Below are 12,137 nucleotides of genomic sequence, written 5' to 3' on the forward strand. Positions count from 1 at the left end.
GAATTCTCACTCGGCATCAACAGTTTTATATATTGATATAATAACGAAAGACAAGATGTATGAGCTAGAGTACGGCTGAACAAGCACAGATGTTGGCAAAAGTACTGTCGAAAACTCGAATGTCAAAATAAAAATTAGGTAGACTGTGGCTACAATTATTGATATTGTCATGAACACAGTTAGCAGATTCTATATAAAGAATATGTGTTAGAGGCACGCTCAAAGAAACCTGTTACATCTATATTCATGCAAATTGCTTCGCAGAACCAGCGCTGCAGTCTCAGGAGGGAGTTCGCTCAATGAACCTACCGAAAATGAGTGTAGACGGAAAAAGCAGTTTGATCTGCGACAATGAGCATTGCATAAGGGACATGTCATTATTACTGTTACAGTGCCGAATGTTTCAAACTGTCGGTCGCGTCATTCTGCGAGTTCCCTCCGTACATTACAGGGTTTGGCTCTCTCGAATGCTTTGCGAGAAAAATGATGAACTGGAAATATCTGCAGTAGTTCTAGAAAAACTAGTTACATAATCTTATCTCAGCATCGTAAAGAATATAAAAAGTTTATAGAGACAAGGTTAGTGCAGGAGTTGAATAAACTAAATACTTTGTTTTGTGAAACCATCTTGCCGTAGTAAACGTATAAAATTCCCTTAGGTAGAGCTAGTCATTACGGATGATTGTGCTCATTTCATACCATAAAAATTTAATTTGTGACCTACAATATTTACCGACTTAACCAACTCTGAATAAGTCGAACACTTAGGACTAAAGATTGGCCTCACCATCACTGTCTGCAAACATCCACATAATAATTTCCATAAACCTATTTCATGAAAATATTTGGTTCGAGCTGCTCAAAACACAAATAGCACTTTTTAACACTAATAGAAAGCCTGCAGTGGGCCACAACTTAAGCAGTTTTCACTTCATTATGAAGAGCAATTACACATGTGAACCATGAATATAGGCCTGCACTGCATTGTTTTCTTAAGTTGAACGTGCTATGCTCTGTTCTCTATATAAACCTTTGCAGAGCTGACAATTTCCAGGTTCCTGTTTTTTTTTTTATATTTCACATCTCCCGACTGCTGGGTGTGGTAGGTACAGAAGATTGATGACACCAACGTCACACAATGATTATTTTAAGAATTGGCTTGGGTATAGCACGCGCAAAGCGATCTGCGGGAAGTTATTTCTGTGACACCGTCGAACCTACATCCGCGGGCTTTAAGTTCACATGTTAATCATGTCTGCAGACTGCTTTTTTTTAATTGGAACTCCATCCATCTCAAGATTTGAATATGTTTTCAGCATCTTAGACTTAGTAGTGCTTTTGCTGTTCTATTAGTAGGTAAGAAGAATGCTTATTTCAAGTGGCATACCTAACACCTGGTGGCACAAGGACTCCCCTGTCGTGACGCTGATCGAAAGTCGCAGGCAGGGAGATACTGCGATGCTCTTGTTGCTGGGATTACATCCCCCATGGTCCTGGCCGGACCACAGAAGAAGATTGAGTCCAAGCTTGTGGCCACTAGGATCTCCAGATCTTGACGCACCCAAGTAGCTGAAAATAAAAACAAATCACAATCAAGTACTTGGCAGAGCTACATTAGAATGGCTAGCATATTCTTTCGTGATCAGCACATAGATCCTTTTTAGTCATAGTCAACCCCCAGGACAAGGCCACGTAGGCCTTAAAATGATGGGTACCGAATTAAGGCGAATGATCAAATGCATTCATTTAACCCTCTTTCAACTCAACCTGAGAAATTTCTGCCAAATATTCCCATTCAACTGTAAAGACTATAAAAAAACTACTACTGCAATGCAGAGCCGTATAGTGGGAGAGTTTAGCCAGTGGGTGTGGCGACGAATGCGCCGGAGAGGAGGAAAGGGAGGAGAACGCCGAAGGAGGCAGAGAGAAGGCAGCAAAGAGGAGACGACCGCCATTTTGACGCAAAGCTGTCGGCACGAATCACCTTTGAGGTTCCGCGTCGGCTGCTACAGGCTTATTTCTTTTTTTTTTTTTTTGCCTGAATAAAAGTTTGCGTTCAAACATAGAGGAACTTTTTTCTTTAGGTTTTTAAGCCACCGAGGAATAACACAATATCATTTTATTGCCAGAGCCTGCCAAATAAAAGCAAATAACGGAAACTTGGATATCGATCCCCATTGGAAAACCCCAATAAGAACAGCGTATTGAGGATATTGGTAAACAATATCTTTTTATTGTATTACAATACGATATGGACAGTGTATTAAAAACATTACATTTATTGTATTGTATTACAATAAGCGTTTGTTATGAGATTCCAATATCCATAATACGCTGAAAACATTGAAATCCAATATTATATAAACCCTTATTGTATCCCCATGTCTCTATGGGGATCCGAATCGGAACCAATTAAGCATATTTCTAAACTAATATCCACTCCGCTAGCACATATATGCAACATGTCATTATTAGTAGGTCGTTTCCCAAACCGAATGAAAGTAGCGCGAGTTTGCGTTATACATTAAGGTGGTGCACAAAACGCTTTCAATAATTACAGGCCAATTTCTGTGTTACCCGTTTTTTCTAAAATATTGGAAAAAATAATAAATAGTCGACTAACTAGTTTTTTAGAAAACACAAAATAATTTCAGAGCAGCAGTTCGGATTTCAAAGGAATAAATCGCCGGAAATGGCACTTCTAAACATTAAAGATAAAATTATAACCAATATAGAAAATAAGCACTATACTATCGGAATATTTCTTGACTTTCGAAAAGCCTTCGACTCAATTAAGCACAAAATACTGTTAACAAAGCTGAGTAGCTATGGTGTAAGGGGCAAAGCGCTAGAATTAATATGCAGTTACTTAAGCTCTCGTTCACAATTTACCATCTATAACGGCATTAAGTCTTATATTCAACAAATCGCATATGGTGTCCCACAAGGATCCATTCTAGGACCATTATTGTTTCTTGTTTATATTAATGATATTGTACAAATCCCGCACCCTGCGGACATGGTATTATTTGCAGACGACTTCAATGTTTTCTTCTCCCACAATGACCTCAGACATCTCGAAAGTGTATCAAATGATTGGTTAAACAAACTATCCACGTGGCTAGTGACAAACCAGATTGACTTGAATATTTCTAAAACTAAATATATTATTTTCAGGGCAAAAAGCAAGGCACTTCATTATGAAATCGATATAAAATTTAATTTAAACAAATTAGAGAAGGTTGAATCCATAAAGTTCTTGGGTGTATGGTTTCACAAAAATTTATACTGGACGATTCATGTATCTAAACTATGTTTGACTCTCTCACGTTCAATCGGCATATTACATAAACTAAGACTTTTACTGCCAACATGGCTTAAGCGCCAACTATACAGTGCACTTGTGCACTCTCACCTACATTAGTGTTCATTGGTTTGGGGGACGACATCAAAAAGCAACCTTGAAAAACTTTTAGTACCCCAAAAAAAAAGCAGATCGGTCCATTGCAGGCTTGTGTTATAATGATCACACGTACATTTATTTTAAGAAGTATAATTTATTCACTATCCAACAGCTAATATTTTTTAAATTCGCGAAAGTAACCTTTAATTCTCTTAAAAGCAACACGGTGTCCTTTGATACTCAAGTTCCCTTAAGAGACACCCAATACAACTTGAGACGTGTGGAATATTATAGAGGCCAAATACGTACTAATTATGGGGAACAAACATTGAAACAGCAATTAAGACAACTTTTAAAAATGCATACACAAATTCTTGATATAGCAACTAAATAAAGATCTGCAAATGCATTTAAAAAAGAATAAAGGATTATATTTTCAAGCATTTGTAAAGTCTTGTGAAAAAATTCTGCCAGCCATTTCATTGCGCCAGAAATGTACATATTTCTTGTTATTTTTGTTGTGTTCTTGTGTTTTATTTGTATATATGCTGTGTGTACGTTACAAGAGCTGCGCCGCTCTGAAACCTGAATGGGGTACGGGACCTGAGTCAGGTGTTTTAATACACCTTTTGTCCCTGCCACCCCAAAACAAAATGGCAAATAAATACAAATACAAATCTATGGGAATCCAATAAGGGTTTACAATTCCAGTGTACTTAGCGTATTATGGATATTGGATACCAATATATTATATCGGCTACCAATAAAACTATATACGAGTTGGAATATCACGTTCAGCACGACATTTTTCTTGTGTGATTTTCTGAGTGATAAAATAAAAAATGTTGCTGTTGTCAATTTATGAATAAAGAAGCAAAACACTGGGCTTATCCATACCAATTATATTTAACATATCCCTGAACTGGAGGATCTGGCATTTACTGAAAAAGAAAGTTAATTGTTTAGAACCCTCATTCAAAAACTTGATGTTTGAAAACAGAATGTGAAATCCTCACCTTTTAATGAAAACAGCACCTGCTAGCTGTAGCCATATAGAAACTGCAAAATTAAAAATTTGTGATTAGTTCGCAACAAGTAGCAATCCTTCACTATGTCGGATAGATTCAAAAATATGTGTGTTTGATTGCCGAAAAATAAGCTTCAATTCCACTGCCACGGGTCATTCTGAGCTCGGTCAATTAAATATACCTATTCGCTCGTCTGGCTTCACAATTCCGGCTTCGCACCTAACTAGAGTATCTGGAAGGCTCACCTTTGAGGAAAAACGAACTGGCGCTTGCTTGCTTGTAGGCCGTGGAAACTGGAAGAGAGATTAGAAATTAGTTGCGTTCAAGTAACAATTACGCTGAGTAGCCCCGTAAAGTACACTAACTCGGAAAGATTAAAAAAATTACATGCGCGGGACATAGATAACCTCTTGCGACGTAACTGGGCACACACCAATGATGCTCGCGTGTATTACAGAAAAATAAGCCTCAATGCAGGAGCCCCCAGTCGTTCTGAGCTCCGTCAATTAAAAATGCTGTACCGGTCGTCTGGCTTCAGTATTCCTGCTTCGCGAATCTGGAATTCTCACCTCTGAGGAAAAGCAAACTAACTTGGACCTGCTGGCTCTTAGGCCGTGGAAACTGCCAGAAATATTTGCGATTAGTTGCGTCCAAGTACCAATTTCTTCGACCAGCCACCTACAGCACACTAAACCGAATAAATTCAAAATTACATGTGCATGACATAATACGCCTCTTGTGACAAAACTGGGCACATGTTTTGTCGCCGACAGCAACACTGAAGCCAGACAGACAAGCGGTACGGCATATTTAATTGACGGAGCTCAGAATGACTGGGGACGCTGTCACTGAAGCTTGTATTGCTGCAATACACGCGTGTATTGCAGCAAAACAAGCTTTAGTGAAAGCGTCCCCAGTCGTTCTGAGTTCTGTCAATTAAATATGCCGTACCACTTGTCTGGCTTCAGTATTGCTGCTTCAGAGCAATCTAGAAAATCTAGAATCCTCACCTTTGGACAAGAACGAACTGGCGCCTGCTGGCTTGTGGGCCCTGGAAACTACAAGAGATTTGCGATTAGTTACCTCCAAAAAACAATTGTTTTGAGTAGCCAACTACAGCACACTCAAAATTACATGCACGGGGCATAGATGCCTCATGCGACGAAGTCCCTTCATCCTTGTTTTCTGTTAACTCTGCTCACCTTCACCACTCGCCTCCAATTTCTGCGCTACTTCTTTAATCTCGATTCCCTGGTTTCCAAAGGCCATGCCATGGCTTGTGCCAGTCACGGGTCTGTCAGCTCTGCAACCGGCGCCATTGTGGCAAAGACGCCACAGAACCTGGCGCTTGATGTGCTCTTTTAATATTTTGAGCATGGCTCAGAAAAGGTGGATGGGTGTCTGGTATGCCCTTTGCTTATTCGCAAATTGTTTCGAAATAGAAGGTAGGTGCTTCTGCGATCTGAGCGCATGCTCGGTATTTTACAATAGTTGAAATTGAACTCTGCAGGAATCTTCAATCATAACAAACAGAATTTGCATGCCAAAAGGCACAGCAAATGAAACGCCCACCGTCTATCTATTTTCGGTTCTTGTCCGCAAGAAGCTGTCGTATGTGTGGCCTCCCTTGTGTCCCAATTCGGCCTCGTCCTGATGAATCGTCGGTGGAGACCTGAGGTGCGGTCAACATCAGATTATACCTTTTGAGACAGAACCGTGTACTTGCTGGGAGGAAGTACACCCAAACATATTTTAGGCATGTCATTTATAGTGAGTTTTAAAATGAGAGGCCTGATGTAAAATCATACGTCAATACTGACGCGCCCCTTTGGTGAACCTAAAATTTTGAAGGCCTTGCCCCCCTCGCTAGGGGGACAAGGCACATGAATCCCGGCATGTGAATGAAGTTTTTACCCAAACATCCCGACTGAATGCCCATCCCCGAATATTCGACCACCACACTTTTAGAAAAAAAAATAACTTTTTTAAAAAACACGGAGCCATGGACGACCCCTACAAAAGCCTGAACCAAGCATACTCGTACCGTGGCTTGTTTGCTTCGTGCCGCCCCCGAGTTAATCCGGGCTGACAATGTTTTTTTTTTTTTCAAATGAAACTAACGTTCTTAGTTTCGGTTTCACTTGTAGAGGCAGGTGGATACTTTTGTAAAGCTTCCTCCCTATGCGCTTCCGAGTCAACATTTTTGCAATGGCCAACCCCCTTGCATTGATTTTGAGCTCCTTGACAAATGCTGAAAATCATATACGCAGGCAATAGCTCGCCTTGAAAATACTTGCTCTTGGTGGCCAAGAACAAACTCGTATTTCTGATTGGCAGCCATTTGCTGCGAAGAATACCTGCACATATCCAAAACAACCCAGTCTTAGTCTAATACAGATGCTTTGGCCGGAGAGACACAAAAGCCTGACACAAGACCATAATAAAGACAGGAAATAGAGTGTCTGTGAGGAAGAAAACACACAACTCATATAGGCATCAATCATTTACCTTGAAAACACTTGCGATGAGCGGCAAAGAGCAAACTTCTGGCCTTGATTGGCTGGTGCTTGCCACCAAGACCTGCATGTATAGAAAAGAACCCGGTCTTAAATAAACGTGGGTGTTTTGCAGAAGAGACAACAAAATACTAACGCAAGACATCTACAGATAAGAAATGGCATCCAAGAGGTATGAAACACAAAACGCAGTGTGTTAGTGTTGACCCTGTTTTTCCCCCGAGTCACCCGTTTTCTCGGGCCTTCCCCAGGGCTCGGCCCTTGGGCCACTTTTGTTTTTAATTTTTATTAACAATTTAAAGATACACCACCCCAATGTACAAAGCCAATTTTGCTGACGATTGTGTTTTATTTGGTAAATTAAACAACCCGTCTGATCAAGAATTAAGAATTAAATTATTGTCTATCTTTGGTTCATGCATGGTGCATAAAATGGAATATGGTTCTGAACTGTAAAAAGTGTGTTAAAATGGCTGTGTCGCAGAAGAACAACCCTTTGTTTTTTTTTACATATTCTATCAACGGAGTACCACTCGAGACTTAAACAATATCAATACCTCGGAGTTTTAATTACCTCTGATTTGTCATGGAGTGCACATATTGAGTTTATAGCTCGTAAACCAATGCGGAAGCTCTGGTTTTTAAAATGAAATATTAACCTGTGTTCACCTGAAACTAAACTGACTGCTTACTAAACCATCATGAGACCAATGCTAGAATATGCATGTATTGTATAGGACCCTCGTACAAAGCTGTCAATTGTTATGGTAGAAACTGTGCAAAAAAGAAATTGCGGTTTGTGTACAACCGTTATAATTTTAGGTGATCCGTTTCAGATTTGTACCCAAGATGGGGATTGATTGATTTAGTAACCTGGAGAAAAACAGAACGGCTGAAGCTTCTTTATAATATGATGCAGGGTAATTTGCGACTGCGTCTCTGCGATTACACTTCATTTAACGAAACAAGGGCCACGAGAGGAAAAGACCAATTAAAACTTGTCGAACCATTGTGTCGAACCACTTTGTTCAAAGCCATCTTTTCCTAGAATCACGTGTGAGTGAAATAAGCTTCCTGAAAGTGTTGAAAATTTGAGATTAGATAATTTTAGTGAAGCACTGCTCTCGTACTTTGTTGAGTAGTGGCTCTGTCTGTTTGTACTATACATATTTCCGCTTCTTTTTTTAATATTGTTTTTGTACACCTTCTGCCTGGGCGTTCTACAGAATGCTGGCAGTATCACCAAATAAATAATAATGAATAAATAAAATATAGGCGGGCAATAGCTCACCTTGAAAATACTTGCTCTTGGTGGCCAAGAACCAACTCGTGTTTCTGATTGGCAGCCATTTGCTGCGAAGAATACCTGCACATATCCTAAAGAACGCAGACTTAGTCTAACACATGCTTTGGCCGGACACAGACGCAAAAGCCCGAGACAAGACCACTATAAAGAAAGGAAATAGAGTGTCTGTGAGGAATGAAACACACAATTAAAAAAGGCATCAATCGCTCACCTTGAAAACACTTGCCATGAGTGGAAAAGAGCAAACTTCTGGCCTTGATTGTCTGGTGCTTGCCTCCAAGACCTGCATGTATAAGCAAGGACCCAGTCTTAGTCAAACTTGGGTGTTTTTGCAGGAGAGACAACAAAATACTAATGCAAGACCACTATACATAGAAATGGCATCCAAGAGGAATGGAACACAAAACTCGCATAGGCGGGCAATTGTTCACCTTGAATATACAAGCCCTTGGTGGCTGAGAACAAACTCGAGTTCCTGATTAACAGCCGCTTGATGCCAAGAATTGCTGCACATATCCGAAAGAACCCAGTCAGTCTAATACAGATGCTTTCGCTGGACAGACACACAAAAGCCTGACAGAAGACCACTATAACGACAGGAAATAGAGGTTCTGTGAGGAATGAAACACACAACTCAGATAGGCATCAATCACTTACCTTGAAAACACTTGCCATGAGTGACAAAGAGCAAACTTCTGGCCTTGATTGGCTGGTGCTTGCCACCAAGACCTGCATGTATAAGAAAGAACTCGGTCTTAATTAAACTTGGGTGTTTTTGCAGAGGGGAGACAAAAAATACTAATGCAAGACCACTACACATAGGAAATGGCATCCAAGGGGAATGAAACACTAAACGCAGTGTGTTAGTGTTTATAATGCAATTAAATGCAAAGGTGCAAGCGAGCTGGACAAGAATGATGATTATTTTCATCATTCGTGTTAGTGTTGACTGTTTTTCCCCCCGAGTCACCCGTTTTCTCGGGCGAGCCCCTGGGCTCGGTTCTTGGGCCACTTTTGTTTTTAATTTTTATTAACGATTTAAAGATACACCACCCCAATGTACCAAGCCGATTTTTTGCTGACGATTGTGCTTTATTTTCTAAGGTAAACAACCCGTCTGATCAAGAAGAATTAAATTAATGTCTATCTTTGGTTCATGCATTGTGCATAAAATGGAATATGGTTCTAAACTGTAAAAAAGTGTGTTCAAATTGCCTTGACGCGGAAGAACAACCCTTTGTTTTTTTACATATTCTATCAAATGAGTACCACTCGATACTGTTAACCAATATCAATACCTCGGAGCTTTAATTACCTCTGATTTGTCATGGATTGCACATATTGAGTTTATAGCTCGTAAATCAATGCGGAAGCTCTGGTTTTTAAGACGAAATATTAACCTGTGTTCACCTTAAACTAAACTGACTGCTTATAAAACCATCATAAGACCAATGTTAGAATATGCATGCATTGTATGGGACCCTCATACAAAGCTGTCAATCGATATGTTAGAGACTGTGCAAAAAAAAAACATTGCAGTTTGTGTACAACCATTATGGTTTTATGTCATCAGTTTCAGATTTGTACCCAAGATCGGGATTGAGTGATTTAGCAACCCAGAGAAAAACAGGACGGCTGAAGTTTCTTTATAATATGATACAGGGTAATTTGCGACTGGGTCTCTGTGACTTGTGGGCAACCTGGCGATTCCAAGCGGTTGGCCCAGGCTGCCCCTCCGACAATCATAAGTGGTCATCTTGGCCACGAGGGGGCCAAGGGCAACTGGCCACGCGAGCGGCGCTCCGCCGCTGATAAAAGGCCGTCGCAGCGGATGCGCGGGGGCGGTTGGGATCGCGGCGCAGGCGATAGCGGTCATTAAATGTTTACGTGTTGTTGAACCGGTGTGCTGTGTCATTCTCCGAGACGGGTAGCAGCAAGGGAAATCCCACACTGGCGCCCAACGTGGGGCCCGAACCCACGACCCCGAGATTAAGAGTCTCGTGCTCTACCGACTGAGCTAGCCGGGCCGCGAAATTAGCAGAAATGGCATTCGCTACCCGCACAACAATCAACCGGTCCACGGGTTTTACTCCGGCCCAACTTAACTTTGGAAAAGAGCTCGTGTTTCCCCTGGGAAACGGCCTCCTTTGCACAGATCCTGCAAGCACGCAGCGCACAACCACGCAGTTCGCAGAAGATCTCCGGAAGCGTTTCACGGAGAACCTGCGTGAAGCTCGAGAGAGCCTCGACGTCTCGAGACTGCAGCAGGCAAACCAGTACAACAAGGGGAGGCGAAATCTGCAGTTCAAGGTAGGAGATCTGGTACTGAGGCGAACTCATCCGCTGAGTGATGCTGCTAGAGGCTTCACGGCCTCTTTAGCAAAGAGGTGGGATGGCCCCTACCGTGTTAGTAGCAAGCTCTCCAACCTGTCTTATGAGCTGGTGCATTGTGAATCTGGTGAAGTGTGCGGGTCTATTCATGTCGCCGACCTAAAAGCTTTCTATGAACCCGAGGAGGTAGATGTGTCGCAGGTTCCAAATGACGACTATCCGGACCACCTCTCGGAAGATTCCACACCGTCTCTACCGCGGTACAACTTGAGACGGCGGTGAAGACGACCGGGAGTAGCACGAGTTCTAAGCGTATTATCTTCATGCCCTCTTCGGTGTTTTGGGGGGGGAGAAGAGAAATGGTCCGCGCTCCCGCATGCACAGTGGGACAGGCATCTTTCGTGTGCGCGGCTACTTTTTCCTACCGCGCCATGGCCTCATGTTGTTTTTAATTTCTAGTTCCTCGTGCCAGACAGCGGCGACGCAGCTCCCATCATCAGACCACCCCCCATGGCTGCATCGGTACTGTCCGGAAGTACTGACGTCGGACCCGTGCTCGCTCATCTGAGAAGACCCTTGCTGACCAAGAAGGAAGGCCCCCCCGAAGACCATCAAAGACGTCCTCTGTTTTCGTTTTTGGAAGGGGGGAGATGTGTGGGCAACCTGGCGATTCCAAGCGGTTGGCCCAGGCTGCCCCTCCGACAATCATAAGTGGTCATCTTGGCCACGAGGGGGCCAAGGGCAACTGGCCACGCGAGCGGCGCTCCGCCGCTGATAAAAGGCCGTCGCAGCGGATGCGCGGGGGCGGTTGGGATCGCGGCGCAGGCGATAGCGGTCATTAAATGTTTACGTGTTGTTGAACCGGTGTGCTGTGTCATTCTCCGAGACGGGTAGCAGCAAGGGAAATCCCACAGACTACACTTCATTTAACGAAACAAGGCCCATGAGAGGCAAACACCAATTAACACTTGTCGAACCATTGTTTGGAACCACTTTGTTCAAAGCATCCTTTTTTCCCAGAACCACGTGTGAGTGGAATAAGTTTCTTGAAAGTGTTTTGATTTGAGATCGTTAGATGCTTTTATTGAAGCAGTACTCTCGCACTTTGTTCAGTAGTGACCAGGGTGTCGAACCGGAACCGAACCGAACCGAAAACCGGAACAGAACTGTTATTTTTAGCCGAACTGGAACTGAACCGAACCGAAATCTTCGCCGCCATCTTGGAACTGAACCGGAACCGAACCGAAAAAAAATATAACGGTAACCGGTTCAAAACGGTTCAAGGTATTTTTTTTCTTCTTTGCTAGTATCACAAAATGAACATATGGGAATAAACAATTGGCGGCTGTATTTCTATCTGTTGATCGAATCGTCATATACATAATTGCAACGTATGATAAATTATGGGTTTTCGTGGCACCTTTGTTGGCACTATGATTAACCATGTGTCAAGTTGTCACGTGACGTCATGGTGTCAATACATGTTGTCAAGTAATCTCACGTGGCATCGTGACTTCACGTAACTCACCGCGTTAAATCGATTTAATTTGAGG

At 42.2% G+C, this 12,137-nt stretch overlaps 1 long non-coding RNA gene and 1 other non-coding gene across 2 annotated transcripts; both read right to left on the reverse strand.

Moving 5' to 3' along the window:
* Positions 1-8,497: 8,497 nt before the first annotated feature.
* On the reverse strand, positions 8,498-8,932 carry LOC120840071. Its single transcript, XR_005715464.1, has 3 exons — positions 8,911-8,932; positions 8,685-8,759; positions 8,498-8,536 (listed from the first exon to the last, which is right to left on the reverse strand). It is a non-coding gene; the product is annotated as an uncharacterized LOC120840071 (long non-coding RNA).
* A 1,275-nt stretch (positions 8,933-10,207) lies between these two features.
* On the reverse strand, positions 10,208-10,280 carry Trnak-cuu. The gene has a single exon. It is a non-coding gene; the product is annotated as a tRNA-Lys (tRNA).
* Between the last annotated feature and the right edge of the window lie 1,857 nt (positions 10,281-12,137).

The sequence above is a fragment of the Ixodes scapularis genome, unplaced genomic scaffold (assembly GCF_016920785.2).
Source record: "Ixodes scapularis isolate PalLabHiFi unplaced genomic scaffold, ASM1692078v2 PGA_scaffold6__148_contigs__length_123643588, whole genome shotgun sequence".
Taxonomy (NCBI): Eukaryota; Metazoa; Arthropoda; class Arachnida; order Ixodida; family Ixodidae; genus Ixodes; species Ixodes scapularis.